Here is a 21,959-nt window from a genome sequence, read left to right on the forward strand (position 1 = left end):
CTTTAATTGCAAGATCCTAGAGTAATACTTTTTGTTTTACAATTAAAGCCCTTTGACTGAGAAGAATGAAAGATGATTTTGAGAGGAAGGAGCCTCTGGCATTTGTCAGCACATTAAAGTTTGTTGGCCTGGTTCTATTTTCATGACAGTTTTTCTTCAAGCTTCCCCTCTACCCAGAAACACCAGGAACCTGGGTCATTCTAGCTCAATTTGGGTGAACTTAAATTGTGTTGTAAAGATTATCTAGTGCCTATCTTAGCCATCAACCCATCCCAGACCACTTCAGTGATGTCAAGACAAGCAGAGCCTGAGAGTCTAGCACTGTGCAAGATCATGGTAAGCTAGTGGTCCTCAGACTCCAGCAGCACTAAAATCCTCTGTAAGACATTTAAAACACAGATTACTGACTCCACCTACTTCTGACTCACTCTGTCTGGGCTGAGGCCCAAGAATTCGCATTTCTAATAAGTTATCAAGTGATGCAGCTGGCCTGGGACCACACTTTGAGAACCACTCTTCCAGGTACTCAACACAGGTGACCATGGTGGGGAGTGGACATTTCCCATTCCATCCATAAGCAGTATTTTTGCATACTTACTCCAGTAGAGACCGCAAGTTGTCGTCAAATATCTATCATCTCTTTCTTCTTTACCAACAGAACATGAATTTTATTAACAACATACTGAGCCTTAAAAACACATTTTTCAGACTTATTTCAGCTAGAGGGGTCCCTGTGACACAGTTTTTATGAATTAAATGTAAGTAGATGTCACCAAGTGGGACTCCTAGAAAGTCCATTAAAGAAGTTTGCCTGAATCTTGCTTTGTTGCTGTCTTTCACCCACAAATGCCTCATTTCTTCCTCCTACTTTTTTGTCTCAAGTTCAGCTCAGAAGGGTAATGTGCCAATGTCGTCACATGGTTCGGAGGGTGACAAATCTCACACATGCACATGAACACCCAAGTATCATGCTCATAAAATACAAAAAGATTGCACTTCCTTTCTTCTTTAGTGGGATATAGACATGATGCTAGAAGGAGTCTTCCATCTTGAGACCGCAGGTGATAAGCAAGTGTCAAGGACGCTTGAGAGGACAGAGGTACCTGGGTGCCTTGCAGCATCATGTCTGTCATGCCAGCTCCAGACTGCCCATCTCTAGACCTCTGATTATATGAGAAAAAGAAACCCCTCATTTATTTATTTAAGCCATTGTTTGGGGGTCATGTTATCTTTAGCCAGTGAAATTCACCTACCATGTTAAAATCAGTGCTAGATGTAAAGATGAAAAATATATGTTTCCAACCTCAGGGAGCTTTGGTGCAGCTTTGAGAATAAGAAAGCGACACAGCTCCTGAGGGAACATGGGATCCAAGAAGATTTAAGGTTAATAACAGCCAGAACACCTCCCAGGTGCCCTGAGGAACTGTTTTGAAAATATTGAGATCTGGGAAGAGAGCGTAAAGTTGAAGTATGAGGTTGAACTTAGGGATCTTAGATAAGACAGTTTTACTTCAGGCATTTACACTCATAAAAAACAGCAGTCCTTGAAAAGAAGATGCTGGGAAGCGTTCGGGTCTGTAGCAGGGATGGGGAAGGTACAAAAGGGAAAAGAGAAGGAACAAACCTTACAAAAGTTGACATGAAGAGACTTTGGAGGTTGGGTGAGGAACACTGAGTGAGACAAGCATGTGGATTTGGTCGGGGAGAATAGTGGTTTGTAAACATTTTCAAGCCATGGAGCCCTTATTTCAGGAAAGCATCATAAGAAAAGTAGCTACAAATTGAGCTATTCTGGTTCTATAAGTTGTAGAGAACCCAGAAGGTCAGCAAACAACCTTCCCTTTCCTATGGCACCTCAGGGTCTCCACGGAGTAGCAGGGAGCTACAGGGACCGATTTACAGGGAGAATAGGAGGGAAAGGAGGAAAGTGAAGTGGCTTGGGTACTATAAAATAATTCTGAGGTGAGGAAGCAAGAGAAAACTTGAAAAAAAGTTTTGTCTAGAGATTTAGGAGATCTGAGTTCTAGGTTTTCTAAGCTATTAACTCTCAAACAGGCACAGCAAAAAGCTGTTAAACCTCTCAGCGGTTCCATTTTCAAGATGCTTTCCAGACCTAAAAATGTTTGATACTAATTTTAGGGAAATCATATTTACAAAAGAGGTCATGATTCCCAGAATCTAGGGGTTTTATACGGAGAGTAACATTGAAATGGTCCTAAGATTTTTAACGCTTGATTTGCTTTCTGCTCTTGAAAGTTAAAATTTCTCTAACTCAGTCCCTTTTCTGTTTTCTCTTTAAAGAATAAGATTTATAATATTAACTTCAATTTTTTGCATGTATCTGATACTAATAAAGAAAAGTGAAAGGTAAAATCCAGCCTGGAATATATTGTTCTACAACATTGCTTCTAAGAATTTTAAGACAAATAGAATTTGGTACCTGTTTGACCCAGAAATCCTGTTACTGAGTATATGCCCAAAGGAATATAAATAATTCTGTTACAAAGATACATGCACATGTGTGTTCATTGCAGCACTGTTCACAATAGCAAAGACATGGAATCAACCCAAATGCCCATCAATGATAGACTGGATAAAGAAAATGTGGTACGTAAACACCATGAAATACTATGCAGCCATAAAAAGGAAAAAGATCATGTCCTTTGCAGGGACATGGATAGAGTTGGAAGTCATTTTCCTCAGCAAACTAACACAGAAAGAGAAAATCAAACACTACATGTTCCCACTTATAAAAGGGAGCTGAACAATAAGGACACATGGACACATTGTTGGGGGCACAACCCACACTGGGGCCTGTGAAGGTGGGGAGGGAGAGCATCAGGAAGAATAGCCGATGGATGCTGGGTTTAATACCTAGGTGACTGGATGATCTGTGCAGCAACCCCCCACGGCACATGTTTACCTAGCTAACAAACCTGCACATCTGCACATGTACCCCTGAACTTAAAAGTTGAAGAAAAAGAAGAATTTGGTGTCTGATGTAAAAAGCACTAGGAATTTGTGGCCACCTTGGTTTTTATAAGACAAAAAATACATGGTGATTCATAGCATAAATATGGAGCTGTTAATTTGTAAAGCAGTCTATAATCAATTTGTGTCCATTATTCCTAATGTCACTCTGTAAAAGGTCTTCATTTCCCTGACTATTTTTCAGATGGGAAACCAGAAAGATACAAAAGTAAAATTCAGTTAACACAGCTTCATGATGGTAGTAACTTGCCTGGCTGTATTAGCATAGGAACGGAAGTTTCCTGCATTCTAATCTTTCTAAAATTAGCCAACTGTGATGGAAAGAATCATTCATTTCATAAATCTGCCCTGAACAGAATTATGAGCAAGCAGAGACAAGCCAGCGCTAACTTCTTTCATCTCTACTGCCATGACGGGCACTGAATTTGAAAGAAAGAGAGACAACAAAGGCACGGGCTCTGAGCAAGGGAAGACAGTGCATTCACACTGAAGACAGGGGCTTGCTGTGCTTCCCCCGCCATTCACAGAACTCAATAAGTTCTCCTGTATTCAATAAAGCCAATGTAAAGGGTTTCTTTTTGTTTGTTTGTTTGTTTGTTTGTTTTCCAGAGACTATTCATTCAAGGTACTTTCCACATCTGATTAGTCATTCCCTTGTCACATCTGAAGAGGCCTCTGGACCGAGCATGTACCCAAGTCCAGCTCTGCAGGGTGTTATCCAGAAAGATCAGTTACTGTGCCTTAGAGTCCATGTCACTGAAGAGGCCACAGGCTTCGGAAAGAGCCAAAGGAGTGTCACAGGCCCGGGCATCTGTCCCTACCCTGCCGAGGAAAATGCTCGCTTGATCTGGGACTGTCTCTCTCAACTCTCTAATATCCTGAAGCACTCCTTAGATGAACCAGAACCCAGGTGACTCCTGTGTCAAGGCCCTTTCAAGACACTAGGAGATGGCTGGTGTCTCCTCATGTCATTAGCCATCTTCTCCTCACCTGCTGTATAAATGACCCTAACACAGAACAAATTGCTTCTTAACAGGTTTTATTTTCTGTAAGTAAATGATGAGAGAGAACAAGAACAAGCATGTGCAGAGCCTATCAGGAGAAAAAAAAATCACTACACACTTATTTTAAAGAACTTGTGTTAGGTTAATGTTTACTTGAATGCAAGTCTACCCAGGAAAGAAAAGGAACTGCAAATCTATAGGCTGTTGGGGGGCTCTTGGATGTTTTGACGAAACAAAACAGAAACAATGACAAACCCCCACAAAGTTACTATATCTTGAGCCATAATAAGGTAGAAGACATAAGAACATTTTGAAAGATTTGGAGCAACTTTTACATTTGTTGTATGTTTACTTTCTCATGATGTATTCTTACGCTTTCAAATACAGTACATATGAAGCAAAGGGTAGAAGATACACTCTTCTGATTTTTTTTTAAGTTAGATCTTTGGGAGGAAGCTAAATCTATAAGTATAAAACTTCTGGGGAGAATAGGAGGAAAAGGTGGAAATTGAAGCGGACTTTCTAACCTTGGAAGTGGACTTCCAAGTAACCTTGGAAGCTGCTTTTAAAGTAACAATTATTGTTACTACTTTTAAAGCAGCAGTAACAATCATCAGTCCAGTTCCAAGGTTAGAAAATCATTTAATGAAAAGACTCAGATCAACAGTTGTCCAGTTGGATCCAGCGGGTGTTAATAGGGTTTACTCAGGAAAGGAAAAGTTTCATGGCCAAATGTGTCTGAGACAATACTGGACTAAAAGTTCTCTGTTTTTCTGCTTTTGTTTTTGTTTTACTTTGAGGCAATGCAAAGCCTGATAAATGTTTCAACATGTACAGTCAATCTCAAAGCGGAGGTAAAATATAAAGCAGTTCCCAAATTTATTTGATCACAGAAACCTGTTATTCCTGGAGAATATTATGAGATTAATATTCTTTAGCTTAGATTTTGGGAAATAAGATAATCTATACATTTCTGTAAGGAAGAAAGGGAATGATGGAGTAAGGAAGTGAAGAAATAACAAAATGCAAAATCTTAGCTCACCTAAAGCTGCAAATATCTGATAAAATCATGTTCATACAGCATTTCTAGATTTAAAGAGAGAGGAAAATGTATGGCATTCTCATTGAACTAAAAAAAAAAAGACAAATAGTAAGTGTGATAAAAGCACTTAGCATTGTCACCCACAGCTTTCTCATCTACCCTAGCTCTCTCTTCTATCATATTCATTTTTTAAAATAAAAGCAAACTAAATATAAATAAATATACTAAAAATTAAAATAAATGATGGCAACACAATGTTAAGGTTATGAATAATCAAACTCTGTCTTGGATTTGCCCCCTGAGAACTGACTGGACCCACCCATACTCCATACCTGCCTCTGGACACAGGCAAACTGCAAACACCCGTTAGTATTCTCAGAAGCCACTCAAGACCTCCTGGATCCTTTGGGTTAGCACTGATCACACCAGGCACCATGCTAAGTACTTAGAGCACATTATCTCATTTAATCTTTACAACAACTCCATGAAGTGGGATATTGATTCGATTGTACAGTACTATGGTCTCAATATGTCCTTCTAAAATCTATGATAAACCCCAATTTCCATTACAGTAATATTAAGAGGTGGGGCCTTTTTGAGAAGTGATTAAATAATAGGGGCTCTGCTTTCATGAATGGGATTAGTGCCCTTATAAAACAGGGTGAAGGGCCGGGCATGGTGGCTCACGCCTGTAATCCCAGCACTTTGGGAGGCTGAGGCAGGTGGATCACCTGAGGTCAGGAGTTCAAGACCAGACTGACCAACAAGATGAAACCAAACCCCATCTCTACTAAAAATACAAAAATTAGCCAGGTGTGGTGGAAGGCACCTATAGTCCCAGCTACTCAGGAGGCTAATGTAGGAGAATTGCTTGAACCTGGGAGGCAGAGGTTGCAGGGAGCCGAGATTGTGCCACTACACTCTAGCCTAGGCAACAGAGTGAGACTCGATCTCAAAAAAAATAAAAAATAAAAAATAAAAAACAGGGTGAAGAGCACATTCTTATCCCTTCTACCATATGAGGCTAATTCACCCCTTCCACCATGTAAGGGTGCAGTAAGAATGAGGAACAGGCTCTCACCTTACTGAATCTTCTGGCATCTTGAACTTGAACTTCCCAGCCTCCAGAACCATGAGCAATAATTTTCTATTATCTATTTCCATCTTCTGTAAATTACCCTGTCTAAGGGATTTTGTTATGGCAGCCTGAATGGACTGAGACACATGGGTAAGGAAATGTGAATTCAGTGACAGGTGGTGACTTTCTCAAGGGAGTTACATTTCCTAGCTTGGAGCTCCTCCTCAGATACACTATATTATGCTTTTTTCACTTCCTTCCTCTCCTAATACTTTTTATGTCCACCTTTGAACTTCTGGCCTCTGTGATACCCTTGGTCCCTCAGACCTCAGGCTGGCCTTGGCCTTTGAACCTTGCCTTTCACTACTAGATGCAGGTGTGTCTGTCCTGCAACCCACCTCTGGCTCTGGCAAACCAGCTAATATCAACCTTATGACTGGAACCTTTTCCAGAACAACGGAGGCCAGGGCGAGTGACTCACTTCCATTCAGTCTCTATCTTTGGGGCAGATCCACCATGAGACATCTTACCAGAAATCCAGTTACAAGGAGAAATGACTACTGAAGACTAAGAAATGCATTTTGCAGGAGGTCCTTGCTGTACCGGGGCATACATAGAGCAGTTAGAATAGAGGTCACAAGCTCAGAAGCTTCTCTGAGGCAGGCAGGAAATTAAGTAGCTACTATGGTCTGCACTGGTAGGGACTGCAAATTGGAGAGCAGGTGCCTCATCCAAACAGATGACTGTTGTTCAGCTGTCGTTGCCATATCGGAAACTCAAGCCTAATGATGTTGGGTATTCCCGTTTTCAAAAGAAGTCAGAAAATGCAGATTTTCATGTAAATATTTTAAACCTCTGAATGGGCCATAAAAAATACATTTGCAGGCCAGTCAACATCCACTGATCCAGAATATTGATTTGTGAGATAAGTTGTGAGGCAGCATTACATAGTAGTTAAAAGCACACATTTTAGAGCCAGACTGCCCATGTCCAAACCCTGGTCCCATTCACTAACTTTCATTTCACTTCTCTTTGCTTCAGTTTCCTCATCTGTAAAATAAAGATAATATCAGTACCTACCTCATAGGGTTTCATGAGCATTAAATAAAGTAAAATCCAGAAAGTGCTTTCAATACGATCAGGCATTAGCAACATGGTAAATAAGTATTTAAAACAAAAATTCTAAAAATAAATAAATAAACAAGAAAACAGAAAACCTGACAGGGCCAGATTTGGAGCCTCCTGGATGGCAGATATAGTAACATTTCTCCCTTTGGCTGCTATGAAAAGACATTTGGGAATAAAAGATCCCATAAAAATAAATGAGAAGAAGTGAAAACCCTTCATTATGGCAATTTTGGTGGCAAGCCTAAAAGACAGAGGGATTAAAATGTCCCAGTACTAAAACCTGATGGTCTTATATGGATAAGAAATTTAAGCTTATTAAAATGTATTTCTTTCTGGTGTTAATAACCCTTCACAAGACCTGGGAAATTTTGAAAGAGGGAAAGAAAATGGTTCCCCTATGCACAAGAAGAAACAAATGACTATTTAATTTTCTAATTTTTAGTGAACTAAGTTGAACCCTAGGTTTTTGTTTTCTGGAGGGGAGGTGGGGTGGGGAAGGGAGGAGGAGCTCAGTGGAAAGCAATTGCTGGAGAGTGGTGCTTGTTCTTTGCTAACAGAAAAGGAGCAGAGCAAGGAATAAAAACTCAATAGCCTCCTCTCTTCTCAAGAGATAATTGACTTCCATCTGTTTAAACATCCCCAAGGACCCTGCTCCCCTCATTTCCATTTAATCTCCTTTCCACCAACTTAGGGTGACATTAAGAAAACCAAACCCATTTGAAACTCAAGCTCTTACACATCAAAAGTCAGGGGAGAAGCCTGGTTGACCTGTAAGTCACTGCATGAGGCACAAAGACCCAAAGAGGAGCTTTCAGAAACAACTGCTGCTTCGAGGACTCTATGTCAGATATAACATGTGCTTTGGTCCAAAAGCTGGCTTGAGCCCCATAAGAGGAAGAATATAAAGCATGCTTAAAATGTGAAATCTTTAGTTCTACTTGCTCTTTACTCATAAAGGAGAGAGTATTCCCTGGTGCTAATGAGGTCTCTCTGAGTCGTCTGCACTATTGGTAGTAGGCGCTGCCTGGGGTAGCTCTTAGGGTCTGCGCTTGAAGTGTGCACCAGCTGCTGCCCTAGAGATGGGTGTTGGCCCTGTATACAAGCAGTCGCCTTTAAACAGATCACATGATTCTCATGATGACAACTGTCTCACTCTACTTGCAATTTGGTTTCAATTTGGTTACTTGCAACCTATGACACTAAGCAGCATTTTAGGGATGAACCGCATTCCTGAAGTGCATGGGTCAGAAAGCTACTACATTCACTTTCTACTGTCCATGGACTTTTTCTCTCCCACTTGCTGCCTTTCCACTTTCCCCTCATTTCTCGTATTCTACTATGCTATCGTCAAATTTTCCTGGTCTTGACAGCAAGTCTTCTTTTTCCTGATGCTTCATTCCTTCTAGTTTAAGACCAGAAATTGATCAATAGTTTAAGTTTCAATCTTTATTTTGCTGCTGAATAAACATATAGTTTTTCTAAATTCCTATGGAAAAAAAAAAAAAGGGACTTATGTTTAAAGTCAGGTAGCATACCAATTACCCTAAAGTATAACATATTTTGATATAACATCATGTAGTTTTTAAAAATTTTTTCATAAAGTAACAGAGTAAGACTGGGCATCTGAATCACATGTTCAGGAAGTGCAACATTCATCCATTCACCTTGCCCAATAAACCTCAATGAGTACCTAAAGGTAGCATGCACAACTAGGTACTGGGGATACTGTGATCAATAATATAGCCACTGTGCTGCTCCAACGGGAAAAGACTGGTATGCCCACACAAATACACCAGCAACGGCAGGGTTTGGTTAGAAGTGAGCACAGTGCTTGGACACATGGGTCAGAGCCTCCTGATGAGGTTGCTGGGGAGGAGGAGGAGGGTAGGGAGGAAAAAGAGGAGTCAGAGAAACAGTATCATGAAAACAGTGTTATGAGCATGAAGAATGAGCAAGTGTCAGGCAGTCAGATGGGACCAGCATCCCTAATAGAAAGAAGAGTAGTTGCAAATGATGGAGAGGGACTAGACCTCTTCTCTTCTAGACACTTAGGAGATTAATACCCCATCCCCCTTGCCATTGACTAGCTCTAGCCAATGAGTTGTGAGCAGAAGTGATATTTGTCACTTCCAGACCAGAACACTTGATTGCTGTTGTGAGATCCCTCAGTCTTACGTTTTCCTGGAAGTGAATCATCATAAGATGAGAGGAAGTCTAGAATGTTGAGTGTACATCTGAATGAGCAGCTCCAGAGAGCCATTTGTACCCATAGAGGATTTCATGTGAGTGAGAAGTAAACTTTAGTTGCAATAAGCCACTAAGATTTGGGGGGCTGTTTGTTAGAGCAGCATAATACAGTCAGTCCTGATAGAAACGGCTACATTTAGAGACATGGATATACTCAAGAAATTGAATCTCAAGTTTAGAGGGAGTGATAATAAGGGGGTTTGCAATGATCATCATACATCTTGAGAGAGATACATCAGGGCCTCAGATGGAAGGTAAGAGTACAGGTACGTAGGTGGAGAATGACATTATGGGTGTAGAGAAAACATGAAATATAAGTAATAAATCAGAGGGAATAGGGATGATCCCCAGAACCAACAATGAGGGGCCAGAAAGACAGAAATAAGAGACAGTGGTATCTTAGAAGCTCAAAGCTCTTAACGTACCTATTGCACTGTTGATGTCATGTTATTTGCCTCTAATAATAAGGTGTTAGTAATGATTTTCCCTTCCTTTATTTGAAGTCCAGATATGATCAAATGTAGATATCTTCACGAACATTGATAATTCTTGCTGTGGCACCCTCAGGGTTTAATCTCAGGCTGTCAGTGGGTTTCAGATTCACCTCTGCAGGACACCAGGGGTTCCCTGGAGGCAGCTTTGGAATAGGAAAAGGTTGGATCTAAGCCCCAACCCTGCATTAACTATAGCAGCTCTGATCTTACTTGTATATTGTTTTGTTTGTTTTTGTTTGGTTTGGTCTGATCTTTTTTAAGACAAGGTCTCGCTCTGTCACCGAGGCTGGAGTGCAATTGTACAATCTTGACTCACTGCAACCTTCACTTCCCAGGCTCCCATAATTCTCCCACTTCAGCCCCAGAGTGGCTTGGACTGCAGGCGCTTGCCACCATGCCTGGCTAACTTTTATATTTTTTGTTGAGATGAGGTTTCTCTATGTTGCCCAGGCTGGCCTCAAACTCCTGGCCTCAAGCCATCTGCTGACCTTGGCCTCCCAAAGTGCAAAGACTACAGGTGTGAGCCCCCACACCCAGCCTGATCTTACATGTTTCTACATGAGCTTATGTGTAAGATTTTATTTGAAGAAATGGTGCTGCTATTAATTAAAAGAAAGAAAGAAAGAAAGAAAACTGCTAGTCTAAGTGAACTAAAATATCAGAACTTATTTATATAAATATGGAATCTTATAGTATAATTGATGAGCCAATAAAATATCCTCTGTGGTTGAAAATCCTACTCCTCAACAAGGTATAAAGGAGCCCCTGGAATCCAGGCTCATCCTACTTACCCAGCCCCATAGCTTGCTGCTCTCTCCACAAAGCCAGACCCAATCCCCAAACACATCATAGCTATTCACGGTACAATGTCATGACACATACAGGTTTCTTATGATGTCCTGGCTCCTTCCGCTCTTGGCAAATTACTTCATTTCCATTAGGAGTCATTTAGATGCCCACCTTCAATAGAGCCTTATCTACTATGACCCTCTCCCCTCTCCTCAGGTTAAACTATTCCTTCCAGTGTGCGCACACTCACAGTCCTTCACTAATACCTCTGGTATATTACAAATGGTACTCTCCTCCCCACCATGCTGTGAGCTCTTTCCCCTCTAATCTCAAGTGTCCCCAGAGTAAATAAATGAAGATCATTCCAAAATTGCTTATAAACCAAGCATTGCTACCAGAAGGTTGTATCATAGCAACATAGTGAATAAATAATAGGATGTTAAGATTTGCTTCAAATTTTAACTTTCACTGAGTATGTAACACTGTCCATCTTCCTCCTCTAACTCTGTCTCCTTTTAGATTCACAGTTCTTTCGATTGAGATAGTTTCAATAAAACCTATTTGGGAGCACAACTTCTCAGTTTCTCTTTGGCATGAATTTCCAACATGGCTCCCATCCCAAACACAGTCTAACACTGACACAGCCAAGAAGACACAGATGCACATATCTACTCACTCAAAGGCATTCTGACTTCTCTCTCTCCTACAGAACTCTGACTTTTCACTGAGTTTAGTCTTCAAGCATCAGGCCCAAATAAATAATAGTGGCTTCAGACTTCTTTGCTAATACCATTGATCCTGCTAGCACACCTCCAGACAGCACCTCTGATTTGCTCTGCTCTCTCCAGAGGAAAAAAAGGCAGAGATTTTCATGCAGAAGAGGACAGCAAGTCAAAGTCTGGTGACTGCTGAAACAGGGAAAGGTCAAGGGAATGGAAGCAAAAGAGGGAGAATGAGATAGAGAGTTCTTTCTTCTTTCAGGATCAACAATTAGTTCAACTTCAGAGAGTTTTGAGGAAATTATGATAAGTTGATTAAAGCAATTAGTAAGGTGAGCAATTTAGCACTGAATATTCCACATCCCAGAAAACACGCTAGCCCTAGATCACCATAGCAATGAGATATAAAATATTTCCTGACAAATTAGCAAAGATACAAATATATACTTACAATACATACTAGGACATAGAGTAGTGAGCACTGGCATTATCAATGGGATAGATATTGATTCCATCTTTTTGGAGAGCAATTTGTTAAAACAACAAAACCCTTACCACCAAATACACAAACTTCATGTTAAAAATGGCAAATTGAGTATACCTATTGGTATCATTTCCCAGACAAAATTCTAACAAAAATGACAGTAAAGGAATATAATTTAAATCCACATGTCAAAGAGGATGCAGAAGACATAACATCAGAAGAGAGATATCAAAACAATTTCAGAAAATGGAAAGCAGTTTCACGTGTGGTTGGATTTACAGAGTGGAGAAAACTGAAATTGACTATCTGCAGAGATTGGAGTCAATGATTTGCCCTTCAGAAGCCAGAAAAGGCCCAGGAAAATAAAAGTAATGCCTCTGAAAATAAAAGTGAGGGGTGAAACTGAAAACAGGAAGGGTGATAAAAAGGTAGTTAGAAAGCATTTTTGTCCCAACATACTCTTCTCCACCCCACAGCTAGGCTACTCCCTTCCCTATCCCAGCCTGATACTGGAGGTTTAGTCACAAGAGACTGAACCAGAGAGGTTCTGAAGGAAAGGCACAGCAGGGAGTGGGAGTCAGACCAGAGGTTGAAAATGAGATTCACAGTTCCCATCCTGTACTCAGCATCTAGAATGTCAGCAGCCTGGCAAAACATTGGAGGATTTCTCTTTGAAGAAATAGAATAGCCCTAAGGAAAAGTCTACAGTACAGATATTTATGGGTTCCTCAACAAAATGAACAAGTGTCTGAATGATAGCCCCACAGAGAATCCCAAGGAGCTCCCTTCCTGCACGCAGAGTTTCCAATGAGCTTGTGAGTATATTACACTTAATTGTGAATGGAAAACAGAATGACCGGACATTTGAGAACAAACTCGAATGAAAGACATGCAACAAAACAGGAGGAGAAATGAACTTGGAAGAAACAAAAAATATTGGAGGCAGAAAAAATTTGACAATTGTGATGGTTAATATTGAGCGTCAACTTGAATGAAAGACACAAAGTATCATTTCTGAGTATGTCTGTGAGGGTGCTGCCAAAGGAGATTAACATTTGAGTCAGTGGACTGGGAGAGGCAGATCCATCCTCAGTCTGGGTGGGTACCATCTAATCAGCTGCCAGCATGGCTGGAATAAAGCAGGCAGAAGTTGGAAGGAATAGGCTTGTTGAGTCTTCTGGCCTCCATCTTTCTCCTGTGCTGGATGCTTCCTGCCCTCGAACATCAGACTTCAAGTTGTTCAGCTTTTGGACTCTTAGACTTATACCAGTGAGTTTGCTAGGGGATCCTGGGCCTTCAGCCACAGACTGAAAGCTGCACTACCTTTCGAGGTTTTGGGGCTTGGACTGGCTTCCCTGCTCCTCAGCTTGCAGACAGCCTATTGTGGGACTTCACTTTGTGATCATGTGGGTCTACACTCCTTAATAAACTCCCCATCATATATACATTTATCCTGTTAGTTCTGTTCCCTAACTAACACGACGATCATTAAAAGCCCCAGAAAGGCACTATATCCATGACCAATAATAGGAGGCTAGATAAGAACCCCTTAGCAAATCAACAAAGTGAATCTAGAAGCTAAAAGCATGAGAGCAGAAATATTTTAAGTTTCATAAACAATTTTGGAGATGCAATTTAAGAAATCTTCCTACATATAGTATAAAAAGAAAGAAAAGAAATGTGAGGAAGAAGGATAGAGAGAAAGGATAAGAAGAATAGTGCATTAAACCAAGATATCCTTGTTCTATTATGAACAATAGAAATTCTGAAAGAGAAAATATCAGTACATTCTGAAAACAGTAATATAAGAACATTTCCCAAAATGAAGAGCATGAGCTTCCAGATTGAATGTGCCCATGTGCCCAAAGGCCTGGCACAATACATTTTTAAAAAGACTCAAATAGGGCATACCATTGTGAAATTTTTAGAATGTCAGAGATAAAGAGAAGATTCAAAACTTTCTAGAGATACATGATAGGTTATTATTTTTTAAAGACTTAGAAATCAGAATTGCATTTTTGAAACTTTTCAAAACCAGCATTTCACTTAAGAAAACCATGGAACATTTTCTTCAAAATGTTAAGAGGACATGATGTCCAGTGATGAATTATATTCCAAGCTAACCTTGAAATCAAGAACTTAATGATGATCAATATATTTTCACACATTCAAGTATTGAAACTTACCTGCAGTGCACCCTTTGTTAAGCTCCTGTCTCAGGAAATTACTGAAGGTTGTGTTCTATAAAAACAAGGATGAAGACTTGGAAAGACGAGGACATGAAGGCCATGGAGGACATCCAACATGAGAAACAGGGTAATCCTCCCAAGAGCTTGATGAAGTGGATTCTCGGAACAACAGTACATAGTTAGGTTTAGAGAATAATAACTCCTGATTGAAACAGAAGAGCAGAGAGCTCCCATAAAGACAGCTCCAAGAAACACATGAAGAAACCACTAAAGCACCAGAAATGTTGACCCTTACTGAGAAAATTGGTCTGCTCTCCTGGAGCTGTGGCCATTAGCAATTAAGTCCAGGAGAATTTAAAAAGTTGTACAAGAAAGGAAATGTAATCATCACATGTATCCATGTGGCTTATGTGTTGGCTATAATGAGGCGACCATAAGGAAATAAACAGTGAATATTGTTTTAACTCATAATTGTCATAGTATTGTATTGGAAAGCTGGAAGAGAAGGTGTGCACTGGAGAAATGAGGGGGAGCTGGGGAATGGGGGAATGAGAGGAGCTAAATCATCATCTTCCATTATAAGGGGATTGTGTTAAAATTGAAAAATCGAGAAACAGCAGTATATGGAGATTGTTTAGAAATATGGAGGGAGTGGTAAGCCATAACTGCTTGTACTGACCTTGAAATCTGACTGTTACATTTTTAGAAACTCTGTAAGCTGGTTGTTAAACACAGTCATGATTTAGAATTAAATTATATAAGCTTATGGTAAAATAAATTATATTTAAAAGCCAAAGTAATACATTTAAAAACTATCACTCCTCTAGAACTAGAAAAGCAAGGAAAGGATTCTCCCCTGGAGTCCACAGAGGGAACTGGCCCTGTCTATACATTGGTTTCAGCTCAGGGAGTATCAGTTCAGATTTCTGATGTCCCCGAATTGTAAGACAGCAAATCTGTGTTACTTTAAGTCATTAAGTTTGTGGTCATTTATTATATCAGCAAAAGTAAACTAATATGGGCAACTTTTTCCTCTTGATTTGGGTTGCTGTGGGGCTGAGTGGACAGAAAACTGAGAGATCCCTGGCTGAGGGGAAGTTGACTGTGGAGCTCACTAAATTCTTGCCACCCTCCGACTCGGTGGGGTTTCTCAGTTTACGTTGGGAGAGACCACTGTGGCTCTAGCTGTCAAACCACACTATATACAGAACTGCTAAAAAACATGGGTGGAACACACAGGTAGGAGGAGCAGAGGGAACAAAGACCTCATGAAACCCTGGAAGACATAGTCTGAGCAAACCAAAATAAATGTTTTAAGCCCATATGCATGATAAAAAGCAAAACCAAAACAGCTTACCAAAATATTCAAGTGTCCTACCTCAAGAAAAGTAAATATGAAAATTGCAATCTAAAAGACCAAATATATCCGATGATAATGTATCATTAGACAACTCTGTGTTGAGCACCTGCTATAAAAGACAACCTTAGGTTTCTATTGTGTTCGCTCATGTTTCGTTGCATTTCTTATATATATATATGACTCCATTTGAAATCCTATGTGTTCGTAAGATAGGAAGGAAGATGAGAACATCAATGTTCACCAAAAGTAGATGCCTCATCCACGTAAGTTAGCTTTCAAGGCTTTGTGTGTTCCCAGGTCTCCACCCCATATCCAGGTACTATTTTTTTTTCACTGTGCAATGCTGCCATTAAATAGAAGATACATTTCCTTGCCCTCAGACAATTTGCAATCACTTATATCACAATTATACAACTGTCATTTAAAATAATAATAATTCCACAAATCTGCAGGATTCATCACCAGGCTGCCCTCAAGTAGTAAACAAGACTGTTGCCTTCCATGATACCACCAAGTATTCATTTAAGAATTCGAAGTTAGCGTGACTTAAAATCAATCCAGAACAGAGGATGGACTTCCACAGATATTACAATATATGTTAATGAAGAAATGGATAAAATTATAAAAATTTGTTTTAGTGGCGGTTTTTCAAGAATACAGTTTTTAACGTAAGGTAAATCTATACAATAATAAACTCCTTATGGAAACTGATATTTTCTAGGACTTACAGAATTTCCCCTAACCAAGTTTGAGGCTACAGGCACAACACTTTTTTAGGAGCTGTTTCCAAATGAATGGTGTTTTAATTATGATCCATGAGGCCTCCTTAGTCGTGATCTTTCAAAGTCTTGGACAAAAGTTAGAAAATGTTTAGTATGTGCTTCACTTTGCTTTTTTCTAAAAGCAAACTATTTGAATTACAAGCAAATAGTAATTAGTGATTATTATCTCGTAGCATAATAAAGACACTCAATTTTAATTAAAATTTTCAAAAATTGCAAATACCCAAGTAAAGCTGTGTATATTTCTCACTGACTTTGCTCTCACTTATTATTTAATCGCACACTAGTTTTCTCTAACAGGGACAAACAGAAAACCCCTTCAGCATTTGGGGAAGAGTCAAAGTCAGGTCACAAGCCCTGTCCTCGGCTTCCCAGGATGAGTGTTAAGTGACTAAAGAAAATTTTTTCCAGCTTTCTCTGGCAGTTTACTCCTTTTTTAAAAGGTAGTTTTTTTTTTTTTTTCTTTAAATCCTACAGCACCCGGTATTCCCTGGCAGTCTCCCATGCAAGTACTAAACCAGGCCCAACCCTGCTTAACTTCCAAGATCAGACAAGATTAGGCACGTTCAGGGTGGTATGGCCATAGACAAAAGGCAGTATTAATAATGTGCATTTGTTAAGCACTTAACTGTCTCCCAAGTACTCTGCTACAAACCTTTACATAATATTTCATTTAAGCTTCAAAACAACCAAAATAAGTCAGGAGTTTCTGTCATCTCCAGACATGAAGACCCAGGAAGAAAAGTTAAGCGTGTAAGTCCTAACAGCTCCTGAGCGGTGGTTCTGAAATCAAATATAAGCAAGCTGACCCCAGAACCCGTTTCTTTCTCCACACTGTGTGCTCACCACCTCAGAACTCCCACCCAGCTCCCAAAATTCCTCCTCACTCCATCACCTCCTCATTCCCTTTCATTTGGGAGTTATTCTCATGGTGCAAGGTGTGGGATGGAGGAAGATCAGAGCCTATCTCACCTGTGACTATTTTCTTATCAACCTGGGGGTTTTTCTTTGACCAACTAGATTTACCCACTCAGTCTGGATATCGATTCTATAACTGCAGGGATGAAGTTTCTTTCCATTTGCCAACTTGACCTCTGCCAAAGTTTTGCTTTCAATTTTTGGAAAGACTGTATCACTTCTATCCCCTCCCCTTTCTTTTTGAAATGTCTTCAAACTATGTTTCTTACTTTTTTTTTTTTTTTAAACCGAGGCTTCCTCCATCATTGTCTGCTTTCTCCCACCAGCCAGGAGGACTTAGGCTGGCATTCCATTCTGTGGTTGGTATTCTTACAATAATAGGGGATTGGAAATTTAGAGATGCTTCTTGGGAGGGCAGCCCTCCATTCCTGCATTGAATAGAATTCAGTTCTTTATCATTCCACATATTAATATCCTATTAGGTAATCATTAAATGCTTTGAAAAACACAAAAGCACTTTAAGAGGCTATAGAGCGACAGGTAAGAGTGGGAAGGACTATTTCAGACAGAGGGGTGGAGGAAGGGCTGTCTGAGGCAGTGACATTTGACAAAAATCTGGATGAAAGGCGGTAGTGAGTCGTGTGAACGTTGGGGGAAGACTTACTCAGAAGGAAAGGAGAAACCAGCGTTGTGGTTTAAGTACTAAGGGAGGGGAGCTTTTAAGAAATACTGGTGCCCACTTTGCATCCCTTAGCAGTAACTCAGAATCTCTGGGGGTTGGGGCCTGGGCATTAGTGTTTTTTTAAATCTCCCCACATGAATCTAACATGAAACAGAACAGAGAACTGAACTACATTAACCAACAGTCAGAACAGCACCTTGTAATCAGATAGCATTATATACGTTCAAAAGCATTTCCATGCGCTGTACATAATTTCGATTAAGCTCAATCAATCTATAAGACACTTAAAGCAAGTCTACTTACTGCCATCAGTGGCTCAGAGAACATAAAACTTTCACCTGTGGAGTTGTAAGTTCCAGTTTCTTTCCGAGGCTAACAGTGTGGGCAGATGTGTCTCCTCTACAAGGATATCAACAACCAACAACAAGGCAGGACCATGACCTACAAAAGCTACAGTGCATGTGAGAGGGATGGAACGCCAGTGCTGATGAGGGCTGGTGGGATCATTACAGATGCCTCCATGGAAGAGTAGAATCTTAGATGCTGACAGAGTAAATAAAGGAGGAGTTCTGAGAGAGAGAGTTTAGACAGGTATTTTAAGGTAACAACAAACAGTGTCTTTATAAACACTTGACAAGAAAAGCCATATTTTCTATGGCCTGATAGGATTGCTCCAATTTTCTAGAAGATGAAGAGTCCTTGTAATCTTTACCTGTCTTAAATGAAGGACTCAAAATAGATTTGAGTTTGTAACAGATTGCTTAGAATATTATGATAAGTGCTCTCATCAGCAGATGGGGCAGTTCAAGGAGTCAACAAGAAGTAAGGGGGTTCTAGTTTCTCCCTGATCGTAGACAGACATGCACACATGCACATCTCAGATTATGTGTATAAATATTCTACATCCAGACTAAGAGAGATTTTGAATGATGAAAATGCACATTTCTAATTTCATTGTGGCCAAAGACAATTTGTCATTATTCCCAATCAATTTTAGACCAAAGAACCAATCAAATAAAATGGTTTGAATTCTCTTTCCTGCTGTTTGTTGGAGTTTGAGGCACAGAAGTCAAATCTTTTCCCTGAATTTCTGTTTAGGAGGACGCCTGGAGGGCTATTCCTAGCCTCTGGTCTCCCTGCCTCACTGTCCTGGGGGAGCAGCAGTGTTTTCTCTCATCAGTTCTTTGGGGATAGAAACTAGGAATGTGGAGCCTCAGCCCTTCCTCACTCATTGTTTCTCTTTGGGGTGTCAACTGCCTGCAGGAAACATGAACATTTGCATGGCCATAGCCTGTGCTTTAAGGAGGTTTATATTGTGGGGAGAGCTGCTGGGGTTTCCTTTCTCCTCTCTCTCTCTCTTTCTTTCTCTCCTCTCTCTTTCTGGGTGGCCGCAGTGGTGATGTTTCTGTGTGTGATATTTCTTCCATTAAGTGTGAATTCACAAGTCATGCTCTCCAGTACGGCACGTTTACTGGATCCTGGTGCAACTGAAATCAAGATTTTTCTCTACCTACCCTCCTTTACTCAGTGCTGTTTTATTTCTGCTATGGTCTTTGACAATAATAAATACTTGGTCTGGGGATTATCCTTGTGCCTAAAATAATTTTTTAGGAGCCACAGACTGTCTTATTTTAAATTTCAAGTGGATGGGGCTGGTTCAATAATAATCTTAGGTTGACTATCAACTCTTCAGATGTATTAAAAAGTGATCTACTTGGGTGATTTTGTGTCTAACTCTATTTCCTAGTGCTTCAGTACTTGAGAGAACTACATCCATTCTTGGAAGATAGCCAGCCCAGAGCTGTTGAAGGAGCCTCAGCTGTCCCCAGGCACCAGAGCATCCATCAGTCTAGCTGAGTCTACTCATATCAGTCTCCATTAACTTCCATGTTGTTAAAGACAATGGTCAGTTCTCAGCTTTCACTCTCCCACCTCCCAGCAGCATTTGACACAGTTGTTTAGTACCTTCTCCATGAAATGATTTCTAATTCCTACTTTCCCAAATGATTTTCCTTGCCTGATTCCCCTTCATCTTCCTGATCTCTATGTTGAAGTCAACCAGAGCTTCGGTCTAGAAACTCTTCTTTTTTCCATCCACACACACTTTCCAGGGAATCTCATCCAGTCCTGAGGCTTTAAATAAAATCTACATGCCGACAATCACCAAATTTATATCTCCAGTCCGGCTCTCTCCCCTGAACTCCAGATACCTTCAAATACCTACTCATCTACTTTTGCCTAAAACATGCTTAGGACTTCATATGTCCCCAGATTCTTGATCTTTCCTTCAAACTCTGTTTCCTTCCCAGTCATTCCCATTCTCTTAATGGCAATTTCATTCTGGTTGTTTAAACCACAACCATGGTGGCATTCAAAACTCCATGTTTCCTTATACCCCAGATACAAGAGAAAATCCTGTTATACTACCAAAACAGATCCAGAATCTGACCTCTTCTCTATTACCACCATTCCCACCACCAAATTTTAACACTACCAGCCATTCCAAGGGGTATTCAATGGCCTCCTCACTGTTGTCTCTAGTTCTGTCCTTACTTTCTTCAGCCTCTTCAGAATGCAGCAGCCAGAGAGGTCTGACTTCAACTTCAAGTCAGAGCATGTCGCTCCTCTGCTCAAGATCTTCCAAGCACTCCCATCCTACTCAGAGTGAATGCCAGAGTTCTTATCTTTAAGAACCCTCCATGCTCTGGCTTCCTTTTCTCCTCTGACCACCACCTTCTATAACCCCCCGTCTCTGTTTTCTCTGCCCCAGCCACTCTGGCCTTCCACTATTCTACAAGCACACCAGGCCACACCCAGCACCGGCCTTTGCCCTGGATACTCCCTCGTCCTGGCATGGTCTCCCAGCAAGTCTCTGTCAGGCTACCTCCTTCATTTCCTTCAGGCCTTTTCTCAAAAGTCACCTTCCCAATAGAACTAACCTTGGCCATTCTACCTAAAATTTCAAACTGCCCCACCTTCAATTTTCCTATGTTTTCTCTCCTTAGCAATCATCACTACCTAAAATACTACATATTTTACTTCTTTGTGTTGTTTCCGATTTAAATATCAACTCCATAAGGGCATGGTTGTATCTTTTTCACTGCTCTATCCCCAGAACCTAGCACAGTGCCTGGTGCACAGTAGAAGCTCCATAAATTATTGTCAAATGACTAAATGATGATGAAACAACTTCTTAGAAATTCCTGAAGTAATTTTGGACTTCACCTTCATGATGGAACTTCGATTTCCATTGGGTTTTTGACTCCACAGGAGAAGAGCTTTCAATTTTGGACTTCAATTCCTTTGGACTTTAACTTTGGAATTTTCACTGGCAAGGGGATTTAATTTGTAAACTTTCTGTCTGTGAAATTTATAATAGAAAAGGGTTTATACAAACTGAAGGCATTGCCATATTGTGGGTATTTTATTAATATTTATCTTAAAGTTGTCATATTATCTCCCTGCTACCTGTATGATGAGCCTGCTGAACAATGTGACATAATTAGGGATGAATTTTTCAGCTTCGGGTAATTTAATTAATGCACCATCTCTGAATTTGACATTGAAGTTCATTGTTCACTTATTCAATAAAATGTCGTCTGTGCCTAGGTATGCTGTGCTCATTCATTTGAACCAGGGGTAAGTTGCAAATTGGAGGGCTGAGAGCCATATCTGGTCCCCCACCTACTTACTGGGGGGCTTGCACATTGTTTGAAACAAAATGAAAATCGATTTTTAGTTTTGCTAAGATATAGCAACACTAGGCCCTTCCTTGGTTCTGTATTTCTACTGCCTGCTTTAGAAGGGTCCAACAGTCTCCATTTGCCCACAGTCCACCTCCAGACATCCAATCATGCCACTTCCCTGGCTGCTGGAGAAACACTGCTTGTAGATGCCAGCATCTGCCCCCTGCTCTGGGCCTCTAGTCTTAGAGGGCCCCACTTTCACCTTTTTTTTTTGTCTATGCTCCTTCTCATACATCAAAAAGTCTGAGAGTCCTGTGCCCACACTGAGCTTCCTCTAACCTTCTCCTAAACCCTGACAACTCTTCA

General features: G+C 40.4%; 1 protein-coding gene, 1 non-coding gene and 1 pseudogene across 5 annotated transcripts in view; all 3 read right to left on the reverse strand.

Annotated features, from left to right (window-relative positions):
• The window catches only part of NCALD (neurocalcin delta), a 467,458-nt gene that overhangs the window by 178,168 nt on the left and 267,331 nt on the right, over nucleotides 1-21,959 (reverse strand). The gene's annotated exons all lie outside the window — the stretch shown is intronic.
• Nucleotides 887-991, reverse strand: LOC120362448 (small nucleolar RNA U13). The gene has a single exon (XR_005578355.1). It is a non-coding gene; the product is annotated as a small nucleolar RNA U13 (small nucleolar RNA).
• LOC120362486 (5S ribosomal RNA) lies at nucleotides 16,776-16,895 on the reverse strand (annotated as a pseudogene).

Source organism: Saimiri boliviensis, chromosome 15, assembly GCF_048565385.1.
Source record: "Saimiri boliviensis isolate mSaiBol1 chromosome 15, mSaiBol1.pri, whole genome shotgun sequence".
NCBI classification, from domain to species: Eukaryota; Metazoa; Chordata; class Mammalia; order Primates; family Cebidae; genus Saimiri; species Saimiri boliviensis.